The sequence below is a fragment of the Monodon monoceros genome, unplaced genomic scaffold (assembly GCF_005190385.1).
Source record: "Monodon monoceros isolate NGI ecotype Baffin Bay Population unplaced genomic scaffold, NGI_Narwhal_1 Super_Scaffold_18, whole genome shotgun sequence".
NCBI classification, from domain to species: domain Eukaryota; kingdom Metazoa; phylum Chordata; class Mammalia; order Artiodactyla; family Monodontidae; genus Monodon; species Monodon monoceros.
Window position 1 is genome coordinate 46,403,077 of NW_021703774.1, and position 13,546 is coordinate 46,416,622.

Sequence of the window (13,546 nt, forward strand, 5' to 3'; positions counted from 1 at the left end):
GGAGATGGTGGCCAGCACAGCCCTAAAGGCCACCAGCACAGCCTATGTGTCCAGTCCCCTAGGGCACAGTTCTTGGTAATATTTTGGATTTGGTGGGGCGAGCAGAGGGTAGGAGAATGGGGGTATAGGTGGGAATTATGGCTGACAGCAACTGTGAACCCATCTGCAAGAAACCTGACACAACAGCAAGTGAGAGTTCCCAAGGAATGGTTCTGAGGGCCAAGTTTCTCAGCTTGGAGGGTCAGCAGCTCATTCATGCAGCTTTCGACACCACTGGAGGTTGGAAAGAAGCGAGAGGAAAAATGAGAGTAAAGGTGAAGGAATAGGAGCAGGGCTTGATCACCAAGAAGCCAACTGTCATGCTCAGGTATCCAAAAACAAGGGAACCCAATATTTAATATTCCATAAAGAACATTCATGTATTGCCTGGAGGTTAGGGTAAGGTGGACAAGGGGAAGGTGATTAAGATCTTAATTATTTCCAGTTATTAGGACCTCAACAAGTCCTAATGGACAGAAAGGAGATGGGAAAGGAGGAAAAAGAGAAAGTTGGGGGATAAAAGGAGAGAACGAAAAGCAAGGATAGAATCCATTTACAAACATGTATTAAGTGTTAATTATGGTGTAGGCTTTGTGCTAGAAACTAGGAACATAGAATTAAAATTTTCAAGCTGTGCCTTCAAGGGATGGCATACCACAGAAAATGTGTTTCCTAAGCCCTGCCCTAGTGATTGCTTCTAGAGATCTTTGTTGTTTGGATGAGTCATATGGAGTCAGAGGCTGTGTACAGATTTCTGGGCTCCAGATACCATGCTGGTCGTATTCACTGTGTTGGCTCCTGAACTAACATCCTTTTATGGCTGCCTGTTCTTCAGGAGGAAACCCAGTCCCCATCTTTAGATGGAATGTGTTCTAGAGCCATGGGGAGGGGCTGCAACTCTATAAGGAAGACCAAAGAAATGTCAAATATCTTCATTTAAATAGAGTCTGGCACGTTCACCATTTATTTATTCATTTGTTCATTTTTCAAACTTAGAGATCACACCTTATTGCTAAAGGTGAGATTAAAAAGAATATATCCAGCCATTTCTTTTCCATAGCACTTTATTTTATTTTATTTTTGCCTCACAGCATGTGGGATCTTAGTTACTTGACTAGACATCGAACCCGTTCCCCCTGCAGTGGAAAGACGGAGTCTTAACCACTGGACCGCCAGGGAAATCCCTCTATAGCACTTTAAAACACAGGAAAAGCTGTTATGACAGCCTCTCCCTGTGGCATTAATGATCTTAGTAACAAGTTAGACCTTAGACCAGATTAAGAAGGGAGGTAGAACCATTCTTGAATCACTGAACACTGGGGACTATATAGCCTCAAGGTGAAACCCCTCTAGGTTGAGCGTTGGGGACAGATGTGGGAAATGTGGGAAATCTGCTTAGAGCTTCTTATTCTTGGCTCTGATTGGTATCCAATGGCTCATTACCTGGGCAGAATCACGGAAGGTGTGTGTGATGCTGCTGAATTCATGCTCCACACCATCAGCTGCCTTTACCATCAAAGGCTCTTGGGAGACCGGGCTGCTGTCATGTAAGGCTTGAGTTACAGAGATGAAGAGGATGCATTCCCTGCCCTTGCGTTACAGCCTAGGAGAAAAAGCAGGAAGGTAAACAAATGATTGGAATTTGAAGCAGAATAAAGTGAGTTCTGAACTGTGGAAGGGGCAGTGGGCTGTGGGGACTCAGACGTAAGGGCATTTAATTTAATTATCATGCAGGATTACAGAAAATTTCATGGAGACGATATTCATTTCAGGTGGACCTTCAAGGATAAGTAAGATTTCACAGGTAGAAAAGATGGAAGGACATTTTCCAGGCTAAGGGAGTTACATGGAAATATGAAAGCATGCAGTGGGTTCCAGGAGAAGCAACTCTTGGGAGGTAGCTTGAAGGGAGAGGGAATGCATGGAGTGATGAAGTAAAAGTCATGGGTAGGGCATGAGACCCACAGGAAGAAACTCAGCAACCTTCCCATGGATGTTCAGATGGAAGGTAGTGCAGGACCATTGAAAGAGTGTGGTATTCTAAGCGAGGCACACCAGAGTTTGCCTCTCGACTCTAGCTCACTGTTGCTGACTGACATTGAACAAATTATCTCACTCACATCTTTGATCCTTATTTTCATAATGTATAAACTGAAGATGTTATTCTTACCTCTCAGACTGATGTGAAGTTTAAATGATATGATGTTCAGAAAATGCCAAACAAGTGCACATGATAGACCTTCATTAAATGTAGCCCCTTTGTTTACCCCCTCAGGTGGAATAAATTAGAAAAAGTAGTTGTGCATCAAAAGGTTGTCTGTACTGTCATTCATTTTACAAATTATCGACCACCTACTATGTGTTAGGTCCTGTGCTAGGTGATGCAGGACATCCAAGATGCAAGCTCTCAAGGAGAGAATAATACAGCTGGGGGGATGATATACAAAGAGTCAAAGTTAGGTAATAGTCTGAGATAACTAGCTGAGAGCCATCCTAAGCTGTCTGTGATTGATGAATGAATGAGCGTCCAGACAGTGAACACTGTGAGTGAAGTACATGTGGACAAAGGGCAGTGTGAGGTCACTGAGGGCTGGGGGATTGGGTGGCTGGAATTGTGTCAAGGAGCAGAAGAAATGTGAGCCAGACCTCAAACACGGTTAGCATTTGGTGAAGCAGAGGAAAGGAAGAATTTTGCTACATGGTAAAAAACCACCCGTGGAGCAAGGTGAACTTAGGGTGCAGTCTGGTTGGATTGTAGGAGGAGCCCTGGGAGGTAAGGCTGAGATGGGGGTGGAGGTCAGATTATGGAAAGCACTGGAAGTCAGGCTAGGGACTTCAATTTCCATTATAGACAATGTCTTTTTCATTGTGTGCTCTAGGCCACACTATCTGATCTGCCCACCAGATGCACACTGATCTGTCCCCAGCCACAACTTGTATTTTTTATGCCACTTATTCTCTAGTATTATTGCCTTATCTTATTTTCTCTGTTGGATATGTGTGTCACACTGTGCACAAAGCAAGATTGTAAGTTTCATAGGACAGGTCACATAAGGATTTCCTAACTTGACATGACTCCGAGTGGTAGCACACCTTAGAAGCTGAGAGGAAAGGAAGGCTTAGGGATACCCATCGAGAAGCTGAGGTCATACGGTGGTGATGGCTTGTAGGAAGTCCCAGCCACTGCATGGGCACCATAATCAGCGCATTTGTCATCTCTTCAATGTTGATCTTAATGCTCTTGGTGTTGCCTTCATGGTTTGGTCCTCTAGTTAGAGCAGTATCTCTATGGACTATATTTGATGTACTTCCCATCCATTAATACAGAATCCTCAAATACAAGTGGAGGGGACACTTTTATGATAAAGGGTCTTAGACCTTCCAGATTCTTTTGAGCTTTGCCTGGTCAAGCCCCTTGACTTTCCTGGAAAAATCAACCAATCATTTAACAAGAGAACTGCTATGTGACCCTAACCCTCTTACCCTCTAGAAATCCCTGTCCTTTGATATTCCCAGCTGCCTTTCTCAGCTTATTCCCGAGGAGGAGATCAACCAGGAACCTTGGGAATCAGATGACCAAGGGTGGACAGCAGAACTACAGAGCAAACCTGGCCTGCACCAGTGTTTGCTTTGGTTTAAAGAGTTACTGGGGAGAGTATACTAACCTTTTGTTTTGCAGGAGCTTTGCTTTCCTGGTAAATAGCTGTTTTTTAATAGCAATTTCTCCATGTGACCAGTTGAACAGATTCCTAAAATAGACCTGATTCACTTCTTTGTGGATCAGCCAGGATGGCAGCAGTGACATCTGGGTCACTGGTCCCACTCACATGCCAGAACAATGGCCAATCAGGAGTGCGTGGGTTCTTTATGCAGGGCACAGCTGTTCCTTCCTCTCGCTGCCTCCTGAAGCTGTAGCCTTTGGTAGCCCTGATCACCACCAAGTGCTAGAGTCCTCAGATGAGTGTTTGCCACCCCAGACACTGCTAGACAACCTCACTATGGGGCTTGCGCATGAGTGGTCTCTGGAGTAAATTACTTTGGCTCTACAGACACTTTTTAACTTGGTTTTCCATGAAACAACAGCAGCTAAACTGGGGTGTGGGTGAATATGGGACTGGAAAGAAGCCATACCTAGTTGTTCCTATAAGGAACAAGGACATTGAGAGGTAGGGGGAGTCTGTAGCTGGTTGGTTGATTAGGTCACAGCCAAGCTCTCAAGGCCCAGCAAAGGGTGGCTATCATTTTTTCCTTCCTCTTCCCCTTATACATATTTTCACTGGAATAAGACTAGCTCTTTACAGACACCCCCAAGTCACATTACATACATGCATCTTGTGCCAGTTTCCCCCTCTGGTTCTATGTCTTCTATGTTTGTGCTGTTCTTTTCTCCGAATAAGTCCTTCCTTTTCCTCTGTATCTATTCAAATCTTTCCCATCCTTCAAAGTCCGACACAAACCTACTCAACATGACCCATGAGCCTTATTTTGGATGCTTGAAAATGAGGGTGTCTAAAAACATAATGGCCTTTGCGTGCATTTCTCTTTCATTTAGTTGCTGACCAAGGGAGTCTGACTTTAACCTCTCTGATGTTTAGTTTGAACAAGTCAAATTAGTAAACGTTAAATGAGCATCTGCTAAGTACACTTCACTCTGCTGGATCCTGGTAATGAGACCTGAGGCCCTGCTCCTGGAGAAGAGAGTCGAGAAGCCTTTATTAGTTGCCTTCTTAGCCCTAATGGGAAGTGACCATGATAGATAAGAGCAGTAGCCACAGGCTGTTCAGGGCAAGAATAAAAACAAGGAAGGGATACTAAGGGGTCAGAGGGTCAGAAGCGGGAATGAAGGACTTCAGGTTCCAAGAACACAAACTTGTTGGTTCTCAAACTGGTTGGCCTGAGGTGACTCAAATGACCAATTACACAAGTGACACAGTAGTCACCAGAACAAGATGAGACCTCCAAGTGAGGGGAGCCAGCCCCAAACTCTTTCTGGGGAGCAGGCAAACATTCAACAGTCATGGAACCAAGTCAGCAAAAGTCCCTGAGAAGAGCTAAATTTATCCAGGTTGCTGGAGATGATTGAGGGCATGAACTTCAGGGAAAGAAATACAAATGAGGAAACACTTATATGCCAGCGAGAGAGAACAGAAAAGATGGTACCCATGGCTGGTGAATCACAGCAGCAAAAGAGGGAAGTCTCATCAATGCTGACCAGTATACATCACAGTATGTGGGGGACGAGGCTGGGGTGGGGGGTGGGAGGGGTTGTCTTTAACTGACACACTTGAGCCTTCCCGAGGATTTAAAGATGACAGAAGACCAGGAACCTCATCAAGCTTCCACTACCTCTAATGACAGATAGAAATGCAATATTTTCTCAAAGAACCGGGTTAACAGCTGAGAGTTACAAAAGCATGTCAGCTCATACCCAATGATTGACGCATGCAATGCTCAGGGTGCAATATCTTGGTGACATGATGGTAGAATCCCTACTAATGGTCCACAGAGAAAATGCTGAGATCATTGTCAGCTTGGGCAATGTGTCTAATTTGCAAGGAGTTGCAGGAAAGCCAAGATTATTAAGTGTTATCTTGCCCACTCAAGGGTGGCTTTCAAGGGGAAGATGAGCAGAAGGAAGTAGGAGGTGAGGGAGCACTTGTTGAGTACCCACTGGTACCTTTTCATAAATACTATCTCATTCGATCCTTTGAGGTAAGCATCTTCCCATTTTAAAGATGAAGAAAGCAAGACTCATGGGGTTTACATAACTCTCACAAGATCACACTGATTAATTGTTAAAGTCAGGGTTCAACCTTAGGCTGCGTAGCTCCAAAGCCTGGGCTCTTTCTTCTCCACTACAGTGCTTTCCAGCTCTCTCTACTCCCTTTGGGTATGAAATCCCAGCCAGGGAGAGCCTCCAGGGAGGGCCTAGTGTAATTAGGACATGGCGGAGGAGATCTGGAACTCCTTGCTCATAAAACCTACTGGATCTTGGATCAATCAAAAACTAACAATCAACCAACAACCCCTTCCAGGCCAACTCAACACTTTCCTACTTAGAATTTCTATTTTTTCTAAAATGACATTTCCCTGAGAAATACACTTAACTAGGTGAAAGGTGCATGTCATTGCCTTTTTCCCTTTGCTTTTAGCATATGATAACCTTTTTGGTCATGTCCAGTCTCCTTGGCCGTTCTCCTCATCACAGAGCAAGTGCATGTTTACCCAACCTTTATACCACATGGCTCTGAGCAGCACATGCTCTGATCTGGACCAGGTTCATTTGGCAGAGGGGTAGATGGCCTTCCACTGACCCTTCCAGGAAACACCTGTCCTCCCCAGGTTTCCCTGGGGCCCCTGCTAGTGGCAACAGTGCTACAATGGGGGCAGAGTGGGCAGCAGCTTACTTTTCCACAGGAAGTCCAAAACTTGTTCCACCAACTTCTCCAGGATGAACCAGGAGAAGTTTGAATGCCTTTGCTCACCCTTAAATCCTCCCACTTCCTTCCTTCTATAACTTCAAGCACTGGCTAAAGATACTTATGACACACGTTTAACACTCAGGAGAAAAACAAGCAATGAGTTTAAGACGTATAAGATGGTTACTCAGAGACAGGTATAGGTTCCAGGCACTGCTTGTATTCTCCTTTACTCTTCCTGTCCTAAGGCTGGTGTTCCTTAGGATCTTGTCTTGGGCATCTTCTCGTTTCAGTGTACTCATTCTCCCGAGGCAATCTCATTCGTCAGTGTGACAGTGATCACCACCTAACTTGTCGATGACTCTGAAATCTCTCACCTCAGACCCCAATATCCACCTGTCCACTAGACACCTCTATCTGGAAATCCCTCAGGACATAGTGGATGCTCAATAAGTCATTGTTGAATTCATGGACCATCTAAACCCTAAAGGTTGGCAGCTCAGGGAGAGGTAAGCCTCTGACTTGTTGGATTTTATATCTCCCCTTTTACTGTTGTTGCTTTGTGAGGCAGTCTGGAGTGGTGGAAGGATCACAAGTCTCAGAACTACAACTGTGTCCAGATCCTGATCTTGTTCTAAAATCTATATCTATTTATCTATCTGAAGGCTACAGGTCAAATTCTGAGGTTGGCAGTATGGAGTCCCATCCAGGGTTCTAGATCCAGTTCTGATAAGAGTAAGCTGCGTAGCTTTGGACAATCTCTTTGCCTCTCTGGTTCTCTGGGAACAGTTGAACTGGATGATTTCTAAGGTCCTTTCTAACACTTACCTTTCAGTGTAAAGCATTCTATCACCTCTGGATAGAATGGGTTTTTTTCTGACTAATTAGCTGATAGTTTTTGCTGGAAGGGGATATTATAAATCTCAGCAAGTTGGCAAATTTCATTCTGTTTTTCTATAGCTTTGTGTAGATCTCTCTGAATGAGGCTGAGAACTAGCTGTTGGCTTCAACACTGTTCAACATTCAGGCTTCTATCATAGTAGATGTACACGTAGCTGGCTTAAAGATCAAGGTAAAAAAATCTCTTTCCACACAGACACCTATTTTTGTCTAACTCATCCCTTTCCCTCTTCCCGAAATGAGGACTGGCAGAAGCAGCTGTTGCCTGAGCATACCGGGCGGGGGTTTGTCTGAACGGGTGACTGTGGTAGGGAGCTGTAACTCCAGGTTGGTAACTGCTTGGTAAGATGCCAGATGTATAAACGATGCATCTAAGTGAGTTGTTATTTTTCCAGCACTCACCTTGGTAGGTGCATAGTTATTCTAAAACTGTCTGGGGGCTACTATATATTTCGGAGAGTAAATTAATTTAAAATTTAATCGAAGCGACATAGGCCCTGAGTTGGAACAAGTCAAATGTGCTAAAGATACTTATCAACCCAGTAGCCCAGTGGCCTCCTGACCACCTTCCCCCACATCCTGCTCCCTAGAGGCAATTACATTCATCTTCCAGCTCTTTCTTGTGATATGTACTTCCATTTTTTTTTTTTTTTTTTTCCAGTACGCGGGCCTATCACTGTTGTGGCCTCTCCTGTTGCGGAGCACAGTCTCCAGACGTACAGGCTCAGCGGCCATGGCTCACGGGCCCAGCCGCTCCGCGGCATGTGGGATCTTCCCAGACCGGGGCACGAACCCGCGTCCCCTGCATCGGCAGGCGGACTCTCAACCACTGCGCCACCAGGGAAGCCCATATTTTTAAATAATATACTCATCCTGCTGTCACTTGATTAATGATTTGACATTATTTTTAAATTTTTACTGTAAATGAGGTATTAGATTTCTCATACCCTCTTTTTTTCTCTAATGCTTCCAATTCCTATTCCTCCAACAGAGAATTTAAAACAATATTCAGGGTTTACATTATTATTATCACTGATAGATTGTGCATGCCAAGCCTAAGGACTATGATTTCAACCTTTTGCTTTTTCAGGTAATTCACGGTAACCTACTTCCTTCTCCTCCTCCTCCTCCTCCTTGTACTCATCCTCCTCCTTCTCCTCCACTTCCTCTTCCTCTTCTTCTACCAATTACCTTGGTATCTATGGCTAAATTCCCCTACACCATTCAACATCCACTCTATATACATTTCCATGTGGTCAAACCAGGTGTCAGTGGAGGATGGAGATAATTTTGCGTTTGTCTTGAAGCTTGTTATGTGTCCAGCTTCATTTTTTTTCTGTAGCTCTTCCTCCAGGAGGCTCTGTCCTCCAACTCCTCTTTGGGCTTGCTCTCCAGGCTCACTGAAAACCTGACCACATGGAAATTCCCTTCATAGTCATCCCGAGAATTTCCTTTATCTTTCTCTTCTGCTGCATCTCCCATTTCCTGGATCCCATGCCTTCTTCTCAGTTTACATCTTCATTTTGGTGGGGCACACTCACTAAGAATTCCTGAGAAAGCGTACATCGGCAATGTTTTGAAATCGTGCTTATATGAAAATGTCTATTATATGCTCACATTTAATTAAGACTTTTAGTTGGGAATAGTTGAAAATAATTTTCCTTCAAAAAATTTTTTTTGTCTACTAGCTTAGTCTAGTGCTGATGTTGAGAAGTTTACTACTATTCTTATATCTCATTTCTTTGTCTGTAACTTACTTTTCTCTGTAGAAGCTTTTGTTTATCCCTAGTATGTTGAAATTCTATGATTTTATACATTAGTGTGAGCCTTTTTAAATTCATTATGTTGTGCACTTGATGGGCCCTTTCAGTCTGGGACCTCGGATTCTTCAATTTTTTGTATTATATCTTTGATAATTTCTTCTCTATTATTTATTTTTTCTTTTCTTTTTCTTTCTGGAACTATCACTAGTCAGAAAAATAACTCCCTGGATTCTCTTATTTTTAAAAGATATTTTTATCCATCACTGTACACATTTTCTCTTACCTTTTGGAAGAGTCCTTCAATTTTTTTACATCTTCCACTGAGTTTATTGTATCTTTAGTTCTCAAGCACTTTTTCTTATTTTCATGGTTCTTTTTGCTGTTGTTTTGCATCTTCTGCTTGTTGCATAGATATAAACTTTCCCTTACCTCTCTGAAGATACTAATCATGTACTCACGGTAGTTTTCTGTTTTCGGAATTGCCTCTGCTTCCTCCAAGTTGCTTTATTACTGTTTGTTATTATTTTCATCTTTCATGTTGGAGGGTTTCCTTAAGCATCTGAAGTTTCCTGGTTGTCTGCTCTTATTTAAGAGTGAGGTCTGTCAACTGGTAGGCTACATTTTACAGTCATCAGGTGACAAGTGGGCTTTTCACACAGAGCTGGTCATATTCAGAAGACAGAAAATGCAGTGCAAAGGCCACAGGGGTGGAATTGAAACAGGGGTCAATGAATTAGTATGGTAAAAGTTCAGTGCTTTTCCCTCTCATTTAGGGTGACTGTTTCATTCTTGAACTTTAGAAATCATCAAAGGGATTAATAAGTTATTATCCCTTTGAGGTCATTTCAAATGCTGTCCAAATCTTGGAACTAGATTCAAGGTTGGAACTGCAGCTCACTGAGCCTGAAAAGCACCCTCTTTGGGGGGTGGGTACAAACAATCAGCTGGAAAAGATGAAAAGAAAGGTTACTTGGATATTATGACTATCCAGGGAATTGGGATTGATGCAACTGTGGCAAGCAAGAGTGAGACTATATAGATATAAAATCCTAATGTTATATGATCTTTCTGTTTGACTTTCAAGGGAGCAGCTTATTGCAATATCACTACAGGATCACTGCTGTTGACTAGGAAGCTGTCTACAATAGGACAGTCATATGGGAATGGAGAAATTACAGATACCACTGTCTTTAAATAAGTTGAAATTTCTTCTCCCTGCTCTGAAAACAAGCTTTCGTATTTTAAAGGAAAAGTGCCAGATCTGTACTCCCTCAATTCCAGCCATGGCATGCCATGAAAAGGCGTCAAGTCCATCCTGGAACCCAAGGGAAATGCTTTCCTCTCTTTCATCTATCTAATTATTTATCCATCCAACCACCTATCCTTATCCTATCTACTTGTTGAGACCAAGTTTGAGAAGCTTTGCTTAACTGTCTAATTCTACAGATTTCTCCTTTCCCTGAATACCTGCAACATAGCTATCAGCCTCATGCATTCTAGCATATAGTAGTTCATAATTTAGATTGTCCTCAGGAGCGGTCACGAGCACAAATGACTCCCAAGGGCGAGCAGATAATGTAAATGACGTCTTCTCAATGAGTCAGCTCATAGGGAATTCTGGGGACCGGAGTGAACTGGAGAATGGGCGCTCTCAGTAATGGGCAGTCACACCTTCACTGCAGTCAATTGCTGCCTGGCACTAATGCAGGTTAGAAGTCATATACCTTCTAGTTTTTCGAGAGGAGCCAGATATCCAGCTTTTCGTGTGATCTTTTAAAATAATGGTTCAATTGTACAAAAACACAGTGTAGGACAAGCACAGTGGGTGTTTCATGCTGTAGGTTTGTTTCCTCTGACATAAGTTTTCTCTCTTCAGGGGGTGATGAGCTTCTTGAGCTCATTGTTTCTGAGTCTCCCCACAGCAGCTCATGCATTAGCCAGCCTGAATAATAGGTACCTGGTAAATGACTGTCCAACTTTGCAGAATACCACGTTGAAGCCAAGCAAAATTTTTGCCTCAGCTGACTCTCTGTAGCCTATAGGTGGTGCAAAGAAAAATCTTCCCCTAAAACTCGTTTATGTATTAAAGCTCTCCACCCTGCCCCCTGAATCTGGCAAGTCTTGATGTATTTGTCTGGCAGGTTTAAATAAGGTATTAATGTGTTCTCTGCCATCTTTACATAAAACCCTCTCTCAACCTCATCTTTCCATTCTTCTATAGCTACCACTAATGGTGTAAACTCACTACCTCTTTTTTTTATCATTTCATTCGTATCCTTCCACACTCCTTAGGAATCACTCTCAATAATAAGTGACCTCTTTGATATTACATGCGGTGATGCTAATCAGTGCTTCTCATCCTCTAATCTGCCTTGAATCAGGCTATAGCATTTGATGCTGTTGATTATTTCCTACTTCTCAAAATTCCTTTGTTCCTTACCCTTTGGGGGCTCTACTGCCTCCTGGATTTTCTTGCATCTTCCTAGATACTCCTCATCAGACTCCTTTCCTGCCCAATTCCCAAAATGCCAGTTTTCTGCAGGTTTTATTCCAGGCCCTCTCCCTTCTCCCTCCACACATCCACCCCGAATGACCTTATCCTCTCCTATGACTCTCCCCCACCATGAGTGCTGACGACGCCCAGTTCTACCATCTCCGCTCCAGGCTCATCTAATCAGCTGCCTTCTGGCACTGTCTGTCTCTGTTGATACTTCAAACTCACACGTCCGAGGCTGAGCTCATCTCTACTCTGCCCCTGCATATCCTCTTCCTGCATCCCTGTTCTTGGTGAAAGGCATGCCATCCACCTAGTGGCTCACACATGAATTTCACAACTCCCTCCCAGTGCTGGCTTTTCCAATAAGCATGAAAAGGCACGTGCATGAAACACCAAGAAAACAAAACCAGGATGCCAAAGAATTATTTGGAAAGAGTTTAGTGCTTTCAAACAGTATCAAAGTAGCCATTCTAAAATAAAACAGAAAATGTTTGGAATTCCATACACCTATTTTATTTTGAATGATGTATACACAGGAGGCTGATTGGGCATAAATTTTTCAGGGCTGAGAACCAGTACGTTCTTACTACAACCCTGATCATGCTCACCCAACCCCTCTCCACACCCAATTTGTTCCTAAGCCCTGTTGACTTTGTCTCATTAACAACAATTGAGCCAACTCTAATGGAATGTTGGGGCTTTTGCTGTCTGCTACCCGGCTTGCTACGGCAGCCTCTTAACTGGCTCTTCCTTCCCATCTGTCCTTCACAGAAGATGTATCTTCTTCACAGAGGAAATATCTGCTTCCTGTATGTCACTCTCCTGTGTAAAATCTTTTCATTGACACTTAGTACCTTCAAGGGAAGTTCCAACCACTTGCCATGGCCCTGCACACCCTGCCTCCCCTCAGTTGGCCTCCTCAACTCCATGAGCTACTTCACTTCTAGCCTTGGCCCTGGATTGTCCATGGTTACTCCACCCCCTGCACCCCTCCATGTCCCTGAACCTGAGGAAAGGGTCTGCATGAGAAGTGAAAAAAAAAAAAAAATCAGAAGAATCTAAACCTCTGGTCTCCAGAAAAGAAATGAATATCCCAGCCCCCTCCATCTCTTAAACGTTTCTAAAGAAGAAATGAGCAAACATAGAGAAAGACCTCAGCCAAGAAATCATTTCCTTCTTCCCTTGGGATTGTCTTGTGGTCATAGCTCTTGCTCATCAAATGCAATTAGATGCATTACTGGGGCCACATGCAGAAGAGGGTCATTGTCTTCTTTCTCTCAATGCCCTGCTCAGTGTGAGCATCTTCACGTCACCAGCCACGAGCCAGCCACTCAGCTGATAGAACTCGTGTTTGCTGTAAACAGGGCCTGGGAGAACACTTGCCTCCGGCCAAGGCTCAGCCCTGGCTGGGGAGGATGGCATTACTCACTGGAGCCCCATCCACTCCTCTCCCCAACATTGTTTGCCCATTTTCACCAGGGGACTAAAATGGGGATGGAGGGGGAGGCGGGAGAACACAGAGGAATGGGGCTGTTTGTTTTTTACTTGGTGTTAACAATACAACATCTGTTCCCCAGCCTGGCAGCTGGACCAAAGTGAAATGATGTGAGCATTCATTGGCCTCTGGATCAGGGGGTGGAGTGGGAGAAGGAAGGAGGGAGGGGTGTGGCAAGGGCCAAAGCCTCCCTGAACAATACCAACAGCAACACTAATGAGAATATCTTCCATACCACTTGGCAGGCGGGTCCATGGAACCCACAGAGCTGGGTAACTTGATGTTCTGGCTGTTCCACATGCTGTAACTAATGTACCTAAGAGCGATCTATGTGCCTTTTAAAAGAATCACCCAATTAAAAGGATAGTGTTTACCTGGGAAATATCTGTTTTGGCTCATGCACTTTGACAGAAAATGTCTTTGTTTACCTAAG

General features: G+C 43.7%; 1 long non-coding RNA gene across 2 annotated transcripts in view; it reads right to left on the reverse strand.

Moving 5' to 3' along the window:
- Nucleotides 1-13,546, reverse strand: part of LOC114898259 — a 53,029-nt gene that overhangs the window by 10,887 nt on the left and 28,596 nt on the right. For both annotated transcript variants that reach the window (XR_003794311.1, XR_003794310.1), the window contains exon 5: nt 1,483-1,642. This is a non-coding gene — a long non-coding RNA (uncharacterized LOC114898259). The remainder of the gene's footprint in view (nt 1-1,482; nt 1,643-13,546) is intronic.